Here is a 16,186-nt window from a genome sequence, read left to right on the forward strand (position 1 = left end):
AGGCCAGAAAGGGCTGGCAGGATATATTCAGGGTCCTAAATGAGAAGAACATGCAACCAAGAAGACTTTATCCAGCAAGGCTCTCATTCAAAATGGAAGGAGAGATAAAGAGCTTCCAAGACAGGCAGCAACTAAAAGAATATGTGACCTCCAAACCAGCTCTGCAAGAAAGTTTAAGGGGAACTCTTAAAATTCCCCTTTAAGAAGAAATTCAGTGGAACAATCCACAAAAACAAGGACTGAATAGATATCATGATGATACTACCTTTCAATAGTAACTTTCAATAGTAACTCTGAACATGAACGGGCTTAATGACCCCATCAATAGGCGCAGGGTTTCAGACTGGATAAAAAGGCAGGACCCATCTATTTGCTGTCTACAAGAGACTCATTTTAGACAGAAGGACACCTACAGCCTGAAAATAAAAGGTTGGAGAACCATTTACCATTCAAATGGTCCTCAGAAGAAAGCAGGTGTAGCCATCCTTATATCAGATAAACTAAAATTTACCCTGAAGACTGTAGTGAGAGATGAAGAGGGACACTATATCATACGTAAAGGATCTATCCAACAAGAGGACTTAACAATTCTCAATATATATGCCCCGAATGTGGGAGCTGCCAAATATTTAAACCAATTAATAACCAAAGTGAAGAAATACTTAGATAATAATACACTTATACTTGGTGACTTCAATCTAGCTCTTTCTATACTCGATAGGTCTTCTAAGCACAACATCTCCAAAGAAACGAGAGCTTTAAATGATACACTGGACCAGATGGATTTCACAGATATCTACAGAACTTTACATCCAAACTCAACTGAATACACATTCTTGTCAAGTGCACCTGGACCTTTCTCCAGAATAGACCACATACTGGGTCACAAATCGGGTCTGAACCGATACCAAAAGATTGGGATCGTCCCCTGCATATTCTCAGACCATAATGCCTTGAAATTAGAACTAAATCACAACAAGAAGTTTGGAAGGACCTCAAACATGTGGAGGTTAAGGACCATCCTGCTAAAGGATGAAAGGGTCAACCAGGAAATTAAGGAAGAATTAAAAAGATTCATGGAAACTAATGAGAATGAAGATACGACCATTCAAAATCTTTGGGACGCAGCAAAAGCAGTCCTAAGGGGGAAATACATCGCAATACAAGTATCCATTCAAAAACTGGAAAGAACTCAAATACAAAAGCTAATCTTACACATAAAGGAGCTAGAGAAAAAACAGCAGATAGATCTTACAACCAGCAGAAGAAGAGAGTTAATTAAGATTCGAGCAGAACTCAAAGAAATCGAGACCAGAAGAACTGTGGAACAGATCAACAGAACCAGGAGTTGGTTCTTTGAAAGAATTAATAAGATAGATAAACCATTAGCCAACCTTATTAAAAAGAAGAGAGAGAAGACTCAAATTAATAAAATCATGAGTGAGAAAGGAGAGATCACTACCAACACCAGGAAATACAAACGATTTTAAAAACATATTATGAACAGCTATACGCCAATAAATTAGGCAATCTAGAAGAAATGGACGCATTCCTGGAAAGCCACAAACTACCAAAACTGGAACAGGAAGAAATAGAAAACCTGAACAGGCCAATAACCAGGGAGGAAATTGAAGCAGTCATCAAAAACCTCCCAAGACACAAAAGTCCTGGGCCAGATGGCTTCCCAGGGGAATTCTATCAAACGTTTAAAGAAGAAACCATACCTATTCTCCTAAAGCTGTTTGGAAAGATAGAAAGAGATGGAGTACTTCCAAATTCGTTCTATGAGGCCAGCATCACCTTAATTCCAAAACCAGACAAAGACCCCACCAAAAAGGAGAATTACAGACCAATATCCCTGATGACCATGGATGCAAAAATTCTCAACAAGATACTAGCCAATCGGATCCAACAGTACATTAAGAAAATTTTTCACCATGACCAAGTAGGATTTACCCCAGGACACAAGGCTGGTTCAACACTCGTAAAACAATCAATGTGATTCATCATATCAGAAAGAGAAAAACCAAGAACCATATGATCCTCTCATTAGATGCAGAGAAAGCATTTGACAAAATACAGCATCCATTCCTGATCAAAACTCTTCAGAGTGTAGGGATAGAGGGAACTTTCCTCAACATCTTAAAAGCCATCTATGAAAAGCCCACAGCAAATATCATTCTCAATGGGGAAGCACTGGGAGCCTTTCCCTAAGATCAGGAACAAGACAGGGATGTCCACTCTCACCACTGCTATTCAACATAGTACTAGAAGTCCTAGCCTCAGCAATCAGACAACAAAAAGATATTAAAGGCCTTCAAATTGGCAAAGAAGAAGTCAAACTCTCCCTCTTTGCCGATGACATGATACTCTACATAGAAAACCCAAAAGTCTCCACCCCAAGATTGCTAGAACTCATACAGCAATTCGGTAGCGTGGCAGGATACGAAATCAATGCCCAGAAATCAATGGCATTTCTATACACTAACAATGAGACTGAAGAAAGAGAAATTAAGGAGTCAATCCCATTTACAATTGCATCCAAAAGCATAAGATACCTAGGAATAAACCTCACCAAAGAGGTGAAGGATCTATACCCTAAAAACTATAGAACACTTCTGAAGGAAATTGAGGAAGACACAAAAAGATGTAAAAATATTCCATGCTCATGGATTGGCAGAATTAATATTGTGAAAATGTCAATGTTACCCAGGACAATATACACGTTTAATGCAATCCCTATCAAAATACCATGGACTTTCTTCAGAGAGTTAGAACAAATTATTTTAAGATTTGTGTGGAATCAGAAAAGACCCCGAATAGCCAGGGGAATTTTAAAAAAGACAACCATATCTGGGGGCATCACAATGCCAGATTTCAGGTTGTACTACAAAGCTGTGGTCATCAAGACAGTGTGGTACTGGCACAAAAACAGACACATAGATCAGTGGAACGGAATAGAGAACCCAGAAGTGGACCCTGAACTTTATGGTCAACTAATATTCGATAAAGGAGGAAAAGACTATCTTTTGGAAGAAAGACAGTCTCTTCAATAAATGGTGCTGGGAAAATTGGACATCCACATGCAGAAGAATGAAACTAGACCACTCTCTTTCACCATACACAAAGATAAACTCAAAATGGATGAAAGATCTAAATGTGAGACAAGATTCCATCAAAATCCTGGAGAAGAACACAGACAACACCCTTTTTGAACTCGCCATAGTAACTTCTTGCAAGATACATCCACGAAGGCAAAAGAAACAAAAGCAAAAATGAACTATTGGGACTTCATCAAGATAAGAAGCTTTTGCACAGCAAAGGATACAGTCAACAAAACTCAAAGACAACCTACAGAATGGGAGAAGATATTTGCAAATGACATATCAGATAAAGGGCTAGTTTCCAAGATCTATAAAGAACTTATTAAACTCAACAGCACAGAAACAAACAATCCAATCATGAAATGGGCAAAAGACATGAACAGAAATCTCACAGAGGAAGACATAGACATGGCCAACAGGCACATGAGAAAATGCTCTGCATCACTTGGCATCAGGGAAATACAAATCAAAACCACAATGAGATACCACCTCACACCAGTGAGAATGGGGAACATTAACAAGGCAGGAAACCACAAATGTTGGAGAGGATGTGGAGAAAAGGGAACCCTCTTACACTGTTGGTGGGAATGTGAACTGGTGCAGCCACTCTGGAAAACTGTGTGGAGGTTCCACAAAGAGTTAAAAATAGACCTGCCCTACGACCCAGCAATTGCACTGTTGGGGATTTACCCCAAAGATACAGATGCAGTGAAATGCAGGGACACCTGCACCCCGATGTTTATAGCAGCAATGGCCACGATAGCCAAACTGTGGAAGGAGCCTCGGTGTCCATCGAAAGATGAATGGATAAAGAAGATGTGGTCTATGTATACAATGGAATATTACTCAGCTATTAGAAATGACAAATACCCACCATTTGCTTCAACGTGGATGGAACTGGAGGGTATTATGCTGAGTGAAGTAAGTCAATCGGAGAAGGACAAACATTTTATGTTCTCATTCATTTGGGGAATATAAATAATAGTGAAAGGGAATATAAGGGAAGGGAGAAGAAATGTGTGGGAAATATCAGAAGGGAGACAGAACATAAAGACTCCTAACTCTGGGAAACGAACTAGGGGTGGTGGAAGGGGAGGAGGGCGGGAGGTGGGGGTGAATGAATGACGGGCACTGAGGGGGGCACTTGACGGGATGAGCACTGGGTGTTATTCTGTATGTTGGTAAATTGAACACCAATAAAAAATAAATTTATTATTAAAAAAATAAAAATAAATAAAAATGTGCATGGTATTATCTCAGTCTTTATGTACTGGTTGAGGCCTGATTTGTTTAATTTTGGCCTGATTAGGCTCTAATTCTTTTATCTCTGGGTAGTAAGGAATTCTCTAAGTGTCTGCCATGCTTTCTCCAAGCCCAGCTAGTATCCCTATAATTAATTAATTAATTAATTAATTAATTTAATTTTTTTCTCCCTATAATTGTTTAAAATTCTAGTTCAGACATTCCAGTTATATCTGCATTGATTAAATCTCTGGCTGTCATTTCTTCCTGTTCTTTCTTTTGTGGTGAATTCCTGTCTTGTCATTTTGGAGAAGGAAAATAAAAAGCAAAATAAAACAAAATATGAATTTAAAAATCATAGAAAAATTTTCAAAAAATAAAACAAAATGCATAAAGGAAGGTAGATCTTAGCTGTGTTTTGGTCTGCTTGTTATAGGAAGCTTGATAGAAAAAAAGTTACAAAGGAAGAGGAGAAAAAGAAAAGAATAAAATAAAAAAATATAAAAAATAAATAAAAAATATTCTTCCTATGTCCAGAATAAGCAAAGGAATAAAACCAAACAAATCAAAAACAAAGACAAAAAAACAAAAACAAACAAAAGGACTCCCAAAAGATACTGGATTCCATTTCTGCTAGAGCTGAAGCTTTGCAGCACTCTGTAATCAGCTGACTTGGTGTGAGCAAGGGGTTTGTGCTGGTCTTCTGGGTGAGAGGACTGCTGCCTTGATTCTCAAGTGAAACTGCCCTAGTGGAGATGCCTCTAGGGCGGGGAGGGGGGTGCTTGGTGTGGTGGCTCTGGTCTCCACTTGCTGGTGCTGTTTAGTTTGCTGAGGTGGATCAAGCTGGTGGATGAGGGGAGAAAATGGTGTGCCCTGTTCTCTTGTCTTGCAAGGGGGAAATGCACACCACCCTTCTTCAGTAAGATCTCTAGAGGGGCAATGACTAGGCCTGTGTCCTTGGTTTCCGGCAGGATCATGCCCTCACCCCATGTCCAAGCTGACAACTGCCAAATAGTACAGCTCTCCTGTGTTCTATGTCAGCTGTGGCTGTGTTTTAATACCCATTACTTCAGAGACTCCTGCTGAGCAGACCCACACTGATCCTCTGGGGGAAGGTCTTCATGTGTTGTGGCCAGTTCCAGCTTGCAGCAGAAGACAGCCGCGTGACCTAACAGTGGTTCGGAGTTTATGGTAAATCACAACACACAGCCTGCATCAGGGTTTGCGGTGCTCTGTGGGCGTCTGTTTCTGTACTGGTGAGCAGGATGGTTTGATGGTGCTGGCAGGGTCCTTTTCCTGCAGAGTGGCTGTATCACCTCTACCAAATGCACTCCAAGCAGGGGAACCACTTCTTCCTGCACGATTCTGGGGATCCTCAGCCTTCAGGCTGCTGGGACTCAGCTCTGTTCTCTCACTGGAGCAAAACTCAGCTCCCAGATGGGAACCTGGCAATGTTGCAGACCTCTAAAACTTATGCATTTCTGCTGTTTATAGAAAACTGGGGGTATTGTAACCATCTTCTTTTTCCTGTCAAAAATTTTGAGGAATAGCTTTTTTTGTGCAGTTCCCTGTGTGTGTTTTCACTTTTTTTCCCCCTGTTCTTTTTCTTTCTCTTGCTAGTGCCTCCACGATCAGGGCTCCCAGGCCCAGGCAGTACCCACCGTTCTTTTCTCCCACAAATTCTCTGTGGTTCCTCCCTTCCACAGGTAGTTTTTTTTTTTTTTTTTTTTTTGGTTTGTAGACATGCAGCTTTGTTCTTTAAGACTTCTGATTGACTTCTTGGATGCTCAGAATGATTTGATATTTATCTAGTTGTGTTCAAGGGAGAAAGCAAGCTTAGGGTTGCCCTACTCCTCCACCATCTTACCTCCCCTCCCCATTTTAAAATTAGGTTATTAGATATTGTTGTGATTGAGTTTTAGGAGTCATTTATATATTCTGGATATCAACCTCTTATCAGATATAATGCTTTGGAAATATTTTCTCCCAATCCATAGTTTGCTTTTCACTCTGTTCATTGGGTCTTTTGGTGTAGAAGATTTTTACTTTCATGTGGTCCCTTTGTCTACCTTAGACTTTGTTGGTTGTGCTTTTAGTATCATATCCATGCTGTCATTGCCAAGTCCAATGTCATGAAACTTTTTTGTTATGTTTTCTTCTAACTGCTTATGTAGTTTTTACCCAAGGAGCTAAATTGTCACTCTGTTACATATTTTGTGTGTGTGTGTGTGTGTATGTGTGTGTGTGTGAGGTGTGTAATTTTAACCACAACTTGTGATGTTATGGATGAAATAAAAGAAAATATTTATTTGAAATAGTAGTCTGAAGAAAGAAAGGCACAATTCTAAAATTTGTCCATTCTTGGGAAACATTATACAATGAATGAACCATTTCAAGTCTCCTTTATAATAAAGGCGTAGTCTCTCTTTTTAAACTTCATTTTAAGTTTAGGAATATACCTTTTAAAATTAGGAATATACCCTGATAAATTGTTTCAAGGAAGGAAGACAGAATTTATTTTATTTTATTTTATTTTTTTTTTTTCAGAATTTATTTTTTATTAAACTTTAAGACATCTCCTGTTTGTAAAATGCCTGGCTTTGAGACTTTTTGTGTTTCATCCTAGCCAATTTCCAATTGCTAAAATTTCATATTTGGAATATGGTGCAATTGAAAAGATACAATCAGTGATCTCACAGCTAGCAATTTCTCAGGGAAAAGATTGGCTATTTGGCAATGAAGATATAACATTTCGTAGTTCAACATTTGTCTGTAATTTTGGAAAAAAACATTAAACCACCAATTGAAGAGCTTCAGATTTAACAAATGTGGCTTTATACTTATTCCCTCTTCAAGCAAAATGTAGGTTCCAAGGTACAAAGAATTGGCTCATGACAAGCTATTTTCAGAATAAAATGAAACATAAGTAATTTAATTCTGCAGATATGATGGGATGAGAATGCAGTGATTTTCTAAAATGGGCTTCCTTGAATTCTATGAAATATGTCTAAAATAAATGGCTAAGCATACCTCACCCTCCCCAAACCCCATATAAAAATCAAAGAAGCACTCTTATTTTTTGCTCAAAGTGTTATTTCTTCATAAAATAACCAGTGTTGCAAAAAGAAAGTATAGGAGGATGAATTAAAGCTCATTGACAAAGAACAATAGGCCAAATAACATTTAATAATATTTTAAGAACACAGAAGTAAGTAACTCCAGCAAATTTAGTATGTATTTAAAGTCTCCTCTCTCTTTTTACTAGGGAGGAAAGAAGTTGAGATTTTTCATAATTCGCTGGTGGCAGGAGGAGGGCTGAGTAGCTATTGTTCCCCTGATTGATCAGGGGGAAGTGCCAAGTAATGGGCTGACCAGGACAAAGTAAATGATGAAAGTTACTTGTGACTTTCTGAGTGGTACATTGAAAATAATTATATTTTGCACATTGATTCCACAACAGTTTGAATACCTACTATGTGCCAGGTGTTATTCTAGGGCCTGAGGATTGAACATTGAAAAAGCCAACCAGCCCACCCACCCACCCACCTACCCACCAACCAACAAATGCCTGTTCTCATTGAATAAAGAGAGAGAGAGAGAGAGAATGTGAGGAGAGAAGAGAAGGTTGATTGATTATCAGTTGAGGTAAGCACTATGATGATAATAATAGTAAAAAGTAGTGTCTGTTACCTGGGGCTTGTTACCTTAGATAGGGTGGTCCCAGAAGACCTCCCTAAAGAAATAAGGTTTGAATGGAGACCTGAGTAAAGGGGAGAGCAGGTCCTGTGATGTCTGAAGGAAAGGAATTCTAGGCAGAACAAACTGCAAATGCAAGGGCCCTGAGACCAGAATGTGCTTTAAGGAACAGCAAAGAGGTCAGTGTGGTTGGCACAAAGGGATGCCGGGGGAAGTAGAAGGATTGAAGGCAGAGAATGAGACACAGGTAGGATCACAAAGTCCTCAAGACCTGGGATTTTATTCTTAGGTTATTGGGAAGGCCCTGGATGTTTTGAGCAGAGGCTTACATGAACAAATTTTCATTTTAAAAGGACTGCTCTAATTGTTCTGTGGAGAATAGGTTGTATAGGGATAAGAGTGTCTGTTTCCCAAGGTTCATTTATGCTTCTATATGGGTAAATATAAACCTTCAAAAGTTTTATACCGAGAAGAAACTGACAGCAGAGGGAGAAGGGTAGGAGGATGGGCAAAATGAGTGAAGGGGAGTGGGAGGTGCAGGCTTCCACTTATAGAATGAATAAGTCATGGGAATAAAAGGTGTAGGACATGGAATGTAGTTAATACTATAAGAGGATTACAGGGTGACAGATGGCAGCTACATTTGTGGTGAGCACAGCATAATATATAGAGAAGCTGAATCACTATGTTGTACACCTGAAACTAACATTGTATGTTGACTATACCCAATTTTTTTAAAATAAAATTTTAGTATCATACAGTGACATATTAACATTTTGTAAGGGTTGTAGAATTCTATGAATTTTAATGCATGAGTTGATTTGTGTCATCACTGCTACAATCAGGATGGGCAGTCAGGATAAACTTGCTCCTGCTATACCTTTATCATTATATCTTCCTTCCACCTCTAACTCCTGGTACCCAACCAGCAGATGGGTCTGGTCTCCATTATTATAGTTTTGTCTTTTGAACAGTATCATATAAGTGAAATCATGCAAGGTGTAACTTTTTGAAGTGCGTTTCTTTCTTTGAGATCATCCAGGTTTTTCATGTTTCAACAGTTCCTTTTTCTTTGCTAACTAGTATTCCACTGAATGGATATGTTGGAGTTTGTTTATCCATTGACTGGTTATAAGACATTTGGGTTGTTTCTAGCTTTTGGTGATTATGAGTAAAGCTGCTATATGCATTCTTTACAGGTTTTTATGTGAACATAAGTTTTCATTTCTTTAGGGTAAATGCCCAGTGATGGGGTTGCTGAGTCATATAGAATGTGTATGGTAAACTTTCTAGAAACTGTCAAAATCTCTTTCAGAATGTTTGTACAGTTGTGCATCCCTACTAGTAATGATTGAGGGTTCTAGATGTTCCATATCTTTGCCAGCACCTGGTATTGTCAGTATGTTTAATTTTATTCTTTCTAAAGAATGTACAGTGGCATATTATTGCAGTTTTAATTTGCATTTCCCAAATGACTAATCATGTTGAACAACTTTTCATGTGCTTACTTAACGTCCTTATATCTTCTTTGTTGAATTGTCTTTTGCCCTCTTGTTGTCTTTGCTCATTTATTAATTGGATTGTTATCATTTGAGTTTTGAGAATTACTTATATATTCTGGATACAAGCCCTTTGTTGGATATGTGATTTGTAAATGTTTTCTTTCAGTCTTTAGCTTGACCTTAAGTTTTCTTAAGAGTGACATTTACAGAAAAAAGTTTTAAATTTTGTTTAAATTAATAATTCTTTGCTTTTATAAGTTCTTTTATTTTTATTTATTTATTTATTTATTTATTTATTTATTTATTTTTAGGTTGTTCTTTTAGAATCATGTCTAAGAACTCTAACACTTAGGTAACTAAGGTTTTTTACTTCTAAACCTGAGTTTTTCTTCTAAAAATTTTACAGTATAATGTTTTACATTTTGATCCATAATCTATAGTTATCATTGTATTTTTATGTGTATTTTCTTTTATTATTTTTAATAAAACAGCTTTTTTGAGGCATAATTGATATACCAAAAGTTGGATATATTTAATGTGTATAATTTGATGAGTTTGGAGGTGTGTATACACTTGTGAAACCATCACCACAGTTAAGGTAATCTATCACCTCCAAAGTTTCCTCCTACCCCCCCCCCCCACCTTTTTTGTGGTAAGAACACTTAACATGAGGTCTACCCTCTTGACAAATTTTTAAGGGTACAATACTGAATTATTAAGTGTAGACACTATGCTGTACAGCACATCTCTTGAACTTATTCATCTTGTAAAACTGAAACTTCATACCCATTGAACAAATCCCTACTTCCTTTTGCCCCCAGCTCCTGGCAACCACCATTCTTTGTTTCCATTAGTTTGACTATTTTAATTATATAAGTGGAATCATGCAGTATTTGTCCTTTTGTGACTGGGTTGTTTTACTTACTATGTTTTCTGGGTTCATCCATGAAGTCACATATGTCAGGATTTTCTTATTTTTAAAGTCTGAATAACATATCAGTTTATATTTTTACCTCAGTTTCTTTATCCATTCATTAATCAATGGACATTTATGTTGTTTCTATGTCTTGGCTATTGTGACTAATGCTGCAGTAAACATGGGAATGCACATATCTCTTTGAGACTCTGATTTCGACGCTGAGAACTACAACATATTAATGAAAAAAATTAAAGAAGAGGTAGATAGATGGAAAGACATCCTATGTTCATACATTTAGAGATTAAATATTGTTAAAATACCCATACTACCCAAAGTGATCTACACATTCAGTGCTATCCCCATCAAAATCCCAATGGCATTTTTTTTACAAAAGTAGAAAATAATAGCCCTAAAATATATGTGGAAGGACAAAAGACCTCAGATAGTTAAAGCTGTCTTGAGAAAGAAGAATAAAGATGGAGGCATCACAATTCTTGATTTCAAAACACGTTACAAAGCTTTAGTGATTAAAACAGTATGTCACACATATAAACACAGACATATAGATCAATAGAACAGAATAGAGAGTTCAGAAAAAAACCTGCACGTAAGGTCAACTGATTTTTGGTGAGAATGCCAAGAATATCTAATAGGGAAAGGATAGTAGATAGTGTCTTCAACAAATTGTGCTGGAAAAACTTGACATCAATGCAAAAGAATGAAATTAGAAACTTATCTTACATCACACACTAAAATCAACTCAATGGATTAAAGGCGTGAGTGTGGCATTTGAAACTGTAAAACTCCTTGAAGAAAATAGGGCATAAGCTTATTAAAATGGCTGACAAGTATATAAAAATTCTCAGTGACACTAATCACCAGGGAAATGCAAATCAAAGCCACAATGAAATACCACCTCATGCTTGTTAGGATGGCTATTATGAAAAAAAAAAAAAAAAAAAAAGGAAGAAGGAAAGGCAGTAAGTGTTGGCACTAATGTGGGGAGATTGGAACCATTATACATCATTAGTGGGATTGTATAATAGTACAGCCACAATGGAAGTCAGTGTAGAAGCTCCTCAAAAAATTAAAAATAAAACTATCCTATGATCTAGCAATCCTACTCTTGGGTATAATCCCCAATAATTTAAAATCAGAATCTTGAAGAGGTATAATCCATTTTGTGTTGACTTTTGTATTACATGTAAAGTTTATATTAAGGCTCATTATGTTTGCATAGAGATGTTCAGTAGTTCCAGTACCACTTGTTGAATATATAGACTGTTTTTGTGCTTTATCAAAAATCAATGGCCAGGGCACTTGGGAGGCTCAGTAGTTAAGAATCCAACCCTTGCTTTTGGCTCAGGTCATGATCTCAGGGTCATGAGATTGAGCCCTGAGTAGGGCTCCACACTGGATGTGGAGCCTACTTAAGATTTTCTCTCTCTCTTTCCATCTGTCCCCCACACTCTTGCTTGTGTATATGTGGTTTCTCTCTCTCTCTTAAAAAATCAGTGGATATATTTGTGAGTTATTTAGGTAAAATTATTTCACTTATTTCTTATTTAAACATTCTCTAGATAAATTTTGTTTGCATCTAATTTTTGTTTTCTGCTAGCATTTTTATAGCAAATCTTTGACAAGGGCTTTCATTTTGTCTTGTTAGAGAAGGATGTAATCTTGTATATATTCAGCAATGCAGGCTCTGCTAATCAGGTTTGTCTGGGGACTGATAGATCAAAGACCTAGGAGAAACAACAGAAGCAAAAATGAACTATTGGGACTTCATCAAGAAAAAAACTTTTGCACAGAAAACAGTTGATAAAACCAAAAGACAACCAATAGAATGGGAGAAGATATTTGCAAATGATGTATCAGACAAAGGGCTAGTATCCAAAATCAGTAAAGAACATATTAAACTCAACACCCTAAAAACAAATAATCCAGTCAAGAAATTGGCAGAAGACATGAACAGACATTTCTCCAAAGAAGACAGACAAAGGGCCAACAGACATGTGAAAAAAATGTAGCACCAGGGAAATACAAATGAAAATCACAATGAGATGTCACCTTATACCAGTTAGAATGGCTAAATTTTACAAGTTAGAAAATAACAGATGTTGGTGAGAATGCAGAGAAAGGTAAGCTCTCTTACACTGTTGGTGCTAATGAAAGCTTGTGCAGCCACTCTGGAAAATAGTATGGACGTTCCTCAGAAAGTGGAAAAAAGAGCTACCCCTACAACCCAGCAATTGAACTTCTGAGTATTTATCCCAAAGATATAAATGTAGTGATCTGAAGGGGCACTTTTATCCCAATGTGTATAGCAGCGATGTCCACAATAGCTGAAGTATGGAAAGAGCCCAGATGTCCATCGACAGATGAGTGGTAAAAGAAGATGTGGTATATGTATACAATGGAATACTACTCAGCTGTCAAAAAATTAAGTCTTGCCATTTGGAATGACATGGATGAACTAGAGGATATTATGCTCAGTGAAATAAGTCAATCACAGAAAGACAATTATCATATGATCTCACTCATGTGAAATTTGAGAAATAAAACAGGATCATAGATGGAGAGAGGAAAAAATAAAAGAAGACAAAATCAGAGAGGGAGACAAACCATAAGAGGTTCTTAATTATAGGAAACAAACTGAGGGTTGCTAGAGGGGAGGGAAGTAGGGGGATGGGGTATCTGGGTGATGGACTTTAAGGAGGGCCCATAAGTGTGATGTAATGAGCACTGGGTATTATATAAGACTAATGAATCACTGACCTTTACCTCTGAAACTAATAATATGTTATATGTTAATTAATTGAATTTAAATAAAATAAAAAAGATCTAGGAGAAGAATATTATGAGTGGAAGATTAAGATTGGACTAGCTGTTTATGTAGCCAAATATCACACATTAATGTCAAGTCAGTATGCTATTGGCTGTGAGTTTACGTTTGTCCTTGTCTCATATTAGGTGGTGCTTGGAACAGGTCTGGGTTTTATAGCCTTTGGCAGACAGGTTGTTAGATGTCTGGGAGAAAGTTCCCAGGTAAGGGACCGGCATCCCAGCTAGGCAAGTTGGTTAGCCAAAGTTAAATCTTAATTTCATCAAGAATTCTTTGCCAATTTTCATCAGTTGATGTCAGTCGGAAACTCAGAAAAATTCTTTTGGTAGATATGAAAATATTTTAGGCATCGCAATTCTCTTTTTAAATGTAGATGGTGCCACATATTACCGAACACTGCTGGTGATGATGGAACGCCCTTTTCCTATGAACATAGATAATACATTAACCAGTCGGCTAAGGCAAGGAAGCATCACGAATAGCATGAAGACATGCTCCTTTCAGGTCTGTCACACTACAATATTCTTTACCATGATACTAATTTTTCTCTCAAGGTTATCTAGTCTGTTATAAAAGTTTTAGAGCACTATTTGATTACCCAGAGGGTCTTAAAAAATAAGCTTTATCGATGTACAATTTACATGTGATAAACTGCATCAAGGGACCATTGAAAAGCTCCCCTGTGCTCGGCTTCAGCTGCGGAGATGCTGATTCACTTGGTCGGGGATAGGGCCAGGCCTCAGGACCTTGTAAGTGCTTCCCAGGGGCTTCTCGCTTGCAGCCCCTGAGTGACAAGGCAGTGATATAGTTGACCTCACTATTCACTAAAAGCATCTCCTAGAGAAGATTGGCATGTTGCTAACAGGTGAACAGGTGATGGAGCCTTCCTGAAAATGCATTGGTGACCTAGGGCGTGGCCACAGTGGAGAGTTTTGAGCGTTGGGAATAGATCTTATACTGTGTCTTTGACATTTATGTTCAAGGAGGAAAGGGTAGAAAGACTGGTTTCCCAGAGCCTATGTCCCACAGTGAATGAGGCACTGGCACCATGGTTTCCTCGGCCCAAGACACAAGGTGCTTAGTCCCTCAGATTGGGCCAGACAGCTGTCTGCGTAGTACAGAAATGGGGAAGCACCAGTCTTGTTACCATAAACCTGCTTCTCATTCCTGCCCCTCTGTGTCTAAGTCAGACGAAAACTGGGAAAGATTTGGAAAGAGGACTATTGGTTCTGGTCTGAGGTGGTGTTGAGGCTCTTTCCTCTACCCTATTTGCTATGGGGAGGATGCTCATGAAATAAGAGTAGTCCCAGGAGAATCCTTCATAGAAGTTTGGGAGGCCATGGGAGGGAAGCCTGGAACCTTATTTTCCTGTTGGGTATTTACTTAGGCAGTGGGCTTGCTCTCCCGCTCCCTCTGCCTTTTGAGGAGAGTTTTGATGATTGGAGACAGACAGCATGGCTGAGGGAGAGGGTAACAACAGGAGGCCTGAACTCGTACTGATGGTGTGGCAATGATATGGGGTTGTCCACATCAAGTGGAAGCCAGAGAAGAAAGCAGGGCTTGAGAGGACAAGTTGAGTGGACATCAGGTAGGATCTGAGCAGAAAAGGAGGTAGGGTGTGTCACCAGGCCAGGAAGAGATTGACCAGAAATAGGGATTCCCATCTGAGGGGGAGGTATGTGCTAGAGAGGCCCCATAGAGCTGGTGTTGTCATACCTGTGCCCTATAAGAGGGCCAACGTCTATTCACCAAGGTCGTTGTCACAAGTCCGTCTCAACTGATAAGCAATGACAAAAAAGAAGATGGCAACAGTGACCAGTAAGAGTTATGTGTTCTTCCTCTCCTTTTCTTACCTCCTCATCTCTTAACACCAAATAAAAGGCTTTGAAGAGGAATGGGGGAGAAGTGGTCCCTGAGGGATAACATAAATTCCTCTGCTCCAAGGTAATGGATGTTCAGGAGAGGTAAAAAAGCAAATCCTGTCCTTTTTGCTTGAGACTCTCCAGGTAGCAGATGCAACTCTCCTGGCTTGCCTAGAACTGAGGGGTTGGCCACAAAACTGGGCTGGCTGGCCACAAAACCACCAGGTCTCAAGAACAGCTTGTAATTGGGGACAGGGAAAGTTGTGAGTGAATTTTGAGTTGGAGTTTTAATGTAGAGAGTCAATTTTTAAAATCATGAAACATGGCATCCATTAAAAGCTGTATAAACCATAACATAAGGCTTAAAAACTAATAAAATGAGCACCCATGTACCCAGGACGCAATGTAAGTAGAGCAGTATATGTATCTGAGAAGTTCCCTATATGTCCCTCACCAGGGCATTCTTCTCCTTGCCGTCCTGGCAATAATCCCTCTCCTGATTTTTACCTGTTCTTGATTTTACTTATAGTCTAGCCACCTAGTATAAAGTTTTAAAACGTATTTGCTTAATTTTGAACTTCATATAATTGAATGATACCATATGTAATCATCTGCGACTTATCTTTTGCTTTTACAAATAATGCAGCTCTGTATATTCTTGTGCATACCTGTTTTCTGGTGCACACGTACTATATATATTTAGAATTGAAGTTGCTGCACCAGAGGGTGTGTACGTAAGAGATTTTACTAGATCATTTGGAACCGTTGTTCAGTATGGTTGACTAATATGTGTTCCCACCCACAGCGTAGGACAGTTCCCATTGCATTATATTCTAACCAATATTTGGTAATTATGGCCTTTTTTTGTCAGTCTGGTGAGAAATGGTATCTCATTCTGATTTCAATTTTCATTTTCCAGATTAATAATGAATTTGATACTTTTAATGTATTTCTTATCAATGCTAATAATTGTATTTTCTATCTTCTGAAATATTTGTTTGGAATTTTTGCTGTTA

The 16,186-nt window shown here is 38.2% G+C and overlaps 1 pseudogene; it reads left to right on the forward strand.

The window, feature by feature from the left end:
• The window catches only part of LOC100688221, a 222,847-nt pseudogene that overhangs the window by 62,308 nt on the left and 144,353 nt on the right, over positions 1 to 16,186 (forward strand).

The sequence above is a fragment of the Canis lupus genome, chromosome 2, assembly GCF_011100685.1.
Source record: "Canis lupus familiaris isolate Mischka breed German Shepherd chromosome 2, alternate assembly UU_Cfam_GSD_1.0, whole genome shotgun sequence".
NCBI classification, from domain to species: domain Eukaryota; kingdom Metazoa; phylum Chordata; class Mammalia; order Carnivora; family Canidae; genus Canis; species Canis lupus.